Here is a 7334-nt window from a genome sequence, read left to right on the forward strand (position 1 = left end):
CGGTTGTATTAATGAAATCCCCCCGAATTACAGTCCAAACCGCTGCTATGACTGGATATTTAATATGAAATAACCAAAAATCTGAGAGGAGGGACACCTCTTTAGTCAGTTTTGGTGACTTTAAATGAATATTTTTCAACTCGATACATTAAAAACACTAAAGAAGTGTCCTCTTTCTCTCAGTTTCTTTAAAAACACTTTAAGATTTTGCGTTTTTACGTGTTATTTTGTGAACTGTAACTCATTATCAGTCTGAGTACAGCATGTTATTCATATCTGGATGTTATCAGCTCCATTTAATGTCCACATATCAGCTGTTATCCATCCCATACATCTTGCCGTTAGGAGCCTTCCTCTACCTATTAGCCTATCAATTCGCACACTCTCACCCTTAACCCAGACTAACCACGATGCCAGTGTCAGATTAACAAAGAACAACACATAATTTAAATCTGGTGACCTGATTGCTTCCATTTTCATACCCAGATCTGGGTTGAAGAGGGCAATGGTCTCAGGAGAGACGTCAAGGCCTCCTTCTCAGTCACCACCTCTTCCAGCTCTTCTGTGGGGACACTGAGGTGTTCCCAGGGACTACCTTGGGGTCTCCTTACAAAATCAAATTAAAAAGCTTTTGTAATTATTTCTTGTAACCACCCTTTCAGGGCCTTACCTATGTCCTATGTTCTCTGATGCACTCATGTCTGATCATGTCCAGCCTGGTCACTCCAAACCAAAATCTTAACATCATCAACTTCACATCCATCACACTCATCTCCACCCACTGCAACCTGCTGCACTGTCTTCTGCACTCTCATTACATTGGACAGTTGACCCCAGGTATTTAAACTCACCTCTTTGAACACCTTCCCGATTAGTTTATGGGCTCAGTCACTCGTTTTTGGCCTTATTGTTATTTTGTTCCTAAGGAGGACGTAGTATACTCTCTATGTGAGATGCTGTAGATATCTAATGTTCTTTGAATAAGTGCATACAAATCTCCATTATATCCTAGTTCACGCAGCTCTGTGGTTTGCCTGGTGAGGTTTTTCTGACAAGCTTGATGCTTAAATGTAACCCAACAGCATGTGAAAAGGTAGGAAAGTCCAAAAAACACTAGTGTTGATTGTATTACACAACTACAGCCTCCTAATGTGGACTTTTGTTGCCCTTTTTAACCTGGAAAAAAACCATGTGTGGTTTCCTGTAAGAAGAGTAGATCAGCTTGGATTGAATCAGGTGATGAACTAGCTGACAGTAACTGGAGGAGGCCTCATATCAACTGATAGCAGCCATTTAAAGCGTATAGAGGCAGCTCCTTTATTTGAAAGTATTTATGGTTTGTAGGGAGAACATAATATAAATCAAGCACGCTGGAATAAAGCTTTTGTTCGGGTCTGGCGTTCACCTTCACCCACACAAGCATCTTCCACTGCGGCAAGGTTCATCTCGTCTCCTTATTCTTTTGTTATTATCATCTATTGAATGAAAGCACCAAAGTGTCAGAGCAATAAAAAGAACACCTCAGCCTTTCATTACGAGACGCTCCTGCACGTGTTAAGGTGGCGATGCGTTTTGTCGACACTGATAATCCCTCTGAGCACCTCTTGCTCGCTCTTACACGCCATTTCCCAACACGGCGGAGGATCACAGCCTCTCCTAGACGCCTCCCTGTAGTTTTGACTTGAAGGAGGAACTTTCTTTTTTTCCTTCTCTGCCTTCCCTCCCCTCGTCTTCCTCTTCCTCTCCCCCTCCCGTCCTTCACTCATTTTGCTTCCCTGCTTTGGAAGGAGAGCGAAGGTACAGCTTGTTTTATTAACATCAAAAGCGCCTGTGGGAGACGGTGGTGATCAAATTCCCCTCTAATTAAAATGAACCTTGGTTGAGAATGTTGCGCTGTTTAATATGTACAGAATGGTGCTGATTGCACAAAGCGGCTCCTCCTTTTGTTGGCGCAGATAATGCGGGCCCCTTCGAGACGCCGACGTGGGCGGAATGAGCGTACCTAGCGCATCCTCTCAATATGGGTGATGTCCTCATCGCAGCGTGATGTGAGTCTGATGTCAAATCGGGCCGGTGAAGCCTGAGCCTCACCTCGCCTTTAATTTGCAGGGTGATTGATGGACCTGGAGGCAATGTTGCAGAGCGATCAACTCTCGTCTAAGGTTGCCTCCTCGCCCTTTTACTGAGCCAGCGCTGCTTGGCAGCCTTCCCCTTGTCCTTCGCTCCCAGGATGCTTCCAGAGTTTCAGAGAGTTCAAGTTCACTTTGCACTTTGTTCTTGTCTTGTGATGTGAACATCGCCACAAAGGGTGAAGTTGTACTCCTGAAAGCTTTGCGTCGTTTGAGCTCAAAGACTAGGCGTGCCGTTGTCTGAATTCAGGAGTAGGCCGCGGTGGTCGGGAGGTCGAGAAATGCTGGCCATCCTCTAGAATTTCAAGTGATGGCTTGAGGAGCTGTCATTTCCTGTTGTCGTGCTGACATTCTGAATGTTTGAACTCCGCTACGGACAACAGAAATCGAGCACTGAAAAGGCCACAGAGTCAACAGATCCGCTGAACTCGGTGCCAAACCACATGTGACGGCTAAGTTAATCTGATTGTAGGTGATGTCATCCAAACTCAGAAAAGCAAAGAGGTTAAAAATCTATATCATTTCAGCTCCAGTAAAATGATCAGTGTGGCTGTTCTCTCAGGTGTTTCAATGAAAATATTCATGGAAACGAGGATTTACAAGTTTAGCAGTAGGCTAACTGGGTAGCTACAATCTAGAGGTGATATAGCACATTATGACTGACTTCTCTGAAAGTGACCGGAGTGGACAGGATTAGAAATGAGTGCCTCAGAGGGACGGCTCAGGTTCAGCAGTTTGTAGACAAAGCAAGACTGAGATGGTTATATGTATGTATACTGGACAAAGGGTGATTAAGATGGGGATGCCAGGCAGGAGGAAAAGAGGAAAACCTCCGAGAAGGTTCATGGATGTAGTGAAGGAGCACATATTGAGGGTTGGAGGATGCTAGGGATAGGGTGACATGGATGCCTGATGATCCGCTATGCCGGACTCTAAAGGGAACAGCTCAAAGAAGAAGATACATGTTTAGACTTCTCGAGCTTGCCTACATTTAGCCCAGGGTCAGCATTAATTTTAATATGTTCATGTTCGTGAACACAAACTGAGATGCTTTTTTACGACTTACTGTAATATTTCTATGGGAAGTATATTTTGCATCTTCATCCCGTCTGTTGTCCAGATTCTGAAGCTGGCACGTGGCACCATGGTAACTGAGAAAACTGAGTTGGAAACTGAGTCGAAAAAGTGGCAGTCACTTTGTTTTAACCTAAACCATGATGCCTTTTCTAAACTTAAAGAAGTAGTTTTAAAGGTGTTTATAATGTTTCTGTTATGTGGAAGACTCAAATTCAGTCTGTGGTATAAGCTAGGACACAATACGTTTCCGTGTCAACCTCTCAAACACCCAGATTGGGACATTTTCACTGGAAAGTATTAATTTTGTGTCCAGTCACACCGATCAATAGATTAGAGGTCAGTCGCACAAATTTCCATGATGCAAGACTGCAAGCTGCTTTGCAACCCAGTTCCTGCTTTTCATGCATAAAACTCAATCTTTGTCATGCTTTCTGCTCTTGATGTCTGCTTTGTTCTATGCTGGGGTCTTTCTGCTCTTCAACCCCTAAACAGGACAGAGCCAACCACCCAGATATTTTGACTAAAGCAGCCCTGCCTGAATAGTACTATGAGTATGAAACCAGTTTGATGATAAGTCTTGCAAACCTCTCTGCATCATTAATTAGGAGTCGTCATCATTACATCATACAGTCCTGCTCAACTGTGGAGATTTTGATCTCTAAGTCAGTTCTTGCTTGTCCATTAAAGTCAGTAATTGTGATGAGTCACTTTGGGTCTCAGGGAGTTTCTTCTACACCTGCAGTTTGCTCTACGTTCACACAGTTTAGCCGATCCTTGTGACAAGAAAGTTAGATTTTTTTTGGACTGAATATCGATGCTCCTTCGTCTTTCTGGACGTCACCTCCCGCTCAGGGGCTTAAGATTCAAGTTTGGGGCTCTAGTTATGATGGTGCAGGGTTTGCAAAGGGGTGAGACGAGGGATACAAATTCAATTTAGGTGTTGCTGCCGATCAATGACAGCAATCCAACCTTGATCTCAGGTTATGAATACCTGAGCAGATGTTGCATGTGACGCATACAGATGACGCACACAACAAGTCAAAGAAATCCAACTCCTGGTTTGGAGATTTAGTTGCAAAGCATCAAATTAAAGTATTTTGTTATGTAAAGTTAAAGGCACAGCGTGGCCTTTGACCCTTACGCTGGCAACAAGAAAACACAAGAGGGGACACTGAGAGTATATATATATGTATATAGATATATATCTGTGACCTGCAGGTTGCTGTCAACCGATATTGATCAATCATCTGATCATTGGCACACATATCAAGGTTAATTATTCCAACAAGTAACAGAAAATGATTCTACTTTCTTGGCAAGTCCATGTTTATAAGTAAAAAAAAAGTTACAACTAGGCCCGAGAGTTAGAAACAAGTCTAAAAAACATGAACTGATAGGAATACCAATATAATCTGACAGATGTTTACTTTACCCACATCATTTTAGGCACCATTTTCACGACTGGTATGATCGAAAGCCTTAGAGAACTCTGACAAGCATGTAAACATACACACATGGTGATTTACACAATTTGAGGTCAGAATTATTTGAATTTTTAAACATAATTAGCCTGAAAACTCCACTAGAACCTCCACAGACACCTTCATCGGGTGTTTACATTGTTTGTTTGTTTTTCTTTTGTTTTCTTTCTTTTTTTTTACAGAAAGACAAATAATTAAAGATGCCACACAACTTTCAAAAATAAATAAAAAATGTACAGAAAAAAGTGTAATAGAGGAAAAAGCAACACCAATGACAGTCTGATGTGTTAGTGTTTACAAACTAAGACCCACATGGAAATCTACCGTGACAACTGAGGCAATACTAATCTGCAGCATAGACTGTAAATAAAAGATGGACAGACACTATGAGTCACTCACTGGTCGAACACCTGCTCCAAAGCTTCAAAGTTAGCATACTGGGTACCTCTAAGTTGGTTTACTGGATCCAAAAGTGGCCACATGTGGACTTGAAGGTGCTGCACTGAGTTATCAGCTAGTGCTACCCACCACATGGCCCTCACCAGATCAGGGTTGGCATCCATGTGGCATGGGTTCCAAGCTTTTATATGCTAAGGTAAGCATCTTCCTCCACGCTTTGCGCCTGCTGAGGTCTTGGTTGGATTGCTCTTTGTCAGGGTCCTCCCCTTTGACCTTACTGCCATGGCTAACTCTACCAGGAGCATAAACACTAGACTGCATTCCTCCTGGGATTTCAGGACCACACAAGCTTCTCCTACACAACAATTAGCACACACTATTAAAATGCTGGACTTTTTCGCACTTAAAAGTACAAAACTTTTTCGAAGCCACAGAATCGACCGTCCCTAACCCTAACCGGTTGAGTGCTACCATTATTTGACAGACATTACTATTACTACTATTAAAATTGTCCAGAATGCACCAACACCACGAACATGGTCATAAGGTCCAGTTAAGTGACAATCAAAATCAATCAAAGCCACACCAAGAACAAAGTCCACTCCCTGTAGTGCTGATTACTACTGGTACTAGTACTACTACTACTACTTTGGTACTACAGAGCAGATTAACTACAAAGACTCTACTGTAATGTGGGACATTTTTTGGATGTGGAGTTTTGGAGCCAGCCTCTGCTAGACACTGGAGGAGCTGCAGTTTTTGGCATTTACCAGGCCCTAGAGGCCCACATAGAGGTCAATCCACAGCACCTGGGCTCTGTTGCACGAGGAAAATTCAGTGGCTTGCTCTAAAACCCAGAAAGCTATAGACTCAAAGGGATCCATCGTGAAACCGCAGAGAATTTTAATGTCAGAAACCAGCAGCACAGCTATCCAAGACACAGATTGGACATTCTGTATTTGATTAGAAATGAAGGATAATTTCCAGGTCATCCAGAATCATTCTGGAAGAAAACTCTTTGTTTGTGTTTGTGAACATTTGTTAAATGTGCAGCACATAATCGGCACACATTCAGCCTGAGTGGGTTCCTGCAGCCTCAAATCCAGGCTTTTCTTTTTCTTTTTTTCTTTTTTTTTTACAGCCGTCCCACCCTGCTGTCAGACTCTGGAGCAGGTAGCCTGCACTCCATTAAACAAACACTGTGGCCCCTCACTTTTATTTGACATTTTATTTGGCTGTGACAAACGAGCAGCAGTTGGATTATAACATAATTTGTCTCCTCTTTATTACCGGCACAAAGGACACCATTCATTAATTATTCTGCCGTTGCCGCTCAACACTAACTGGAAAGGTCCCTCTTTGGACAGATGGCGAGGACAATGTTATTTATATCAATCAGTCCAAAATGTTCAGCGAGGATTACTATTCCTTGGACCGCTTTGATTTATGTCTCTGCACCTCACCCCATACCCAACCTCACCGGCTCCTGCAGGGACACTTTAATCGAATGGGAATTGAAAACAGACTCGCGAGGCAGCAGTGTGTTTCGCCATGTTTATTTATACATTTCCCTTTTCTGGTTTTTTGCAGCACAGGTCTTCTAAACTAAACTAGCCTTTCTGTGGTTTCTTATCAGGGAAGAGGTACTTTTAACCTGCACAGACTCAGCGAGTCCGTCACTAGTACCTGCATGGGGATGAATAGCAGCTGTAGGTAAGTGCTTTTTATTTATGCAGAGGTGTTTGTTTATTTTAAAAGATATTACAATGCCTGTCACAAAACATTAATTCAATTTAAATATGACTGACTTCCAGGGCCATACTAACTAAATTCAGGGCCCTAAATGGCCCCCGCACCCACCACACCCGAATCTGGAAAGAAACAAGGAAAAAAAGAAACCCAAAAAACAGGATACAGTAAATTTAAAAAGTTATTGTTGAAATAATATAGAAATGCCTGAGGTTGCGGTTTCTTTAATAGAACTGCTACCTCTCTGCTATGCTTCACATTTGCTAAATAAAGCCTTCTCTAGCTTTTTATGTAGCGCTGGTGCCTTTTGGACATTTTAATGTATTTTACATTTAATATGTTATGATTAATAATTAATTAATATTAATTGTAGTGAAGGTAATTGTGCTAATAGAAAGTCCAAGAAGTCTGAGTTCCAGTTTTACTGAGCGCTTTTTCTTTGGACATCTGGAAACTGCAGTTCCTCTAACAGTCACTTGAAGCTGCTTCCAAAAGTGAC

The sequence above is a fragment of the Perissodus microlepis genome, chromosome 23 (genome assembly GCF_051167445.1).
Source record: "Perissodus microlepis isolate ML-2025 ecotype Zambia chromosome 23, ASM5116744v1, whole genome shotgun sequence".
Classification (NCBI taxonomy): Eukaryota; Metazoa; Chordata; class Actinopteri; order Cichliformes; family Cichlidae; genus Perissodus; species Perissodus microlepis.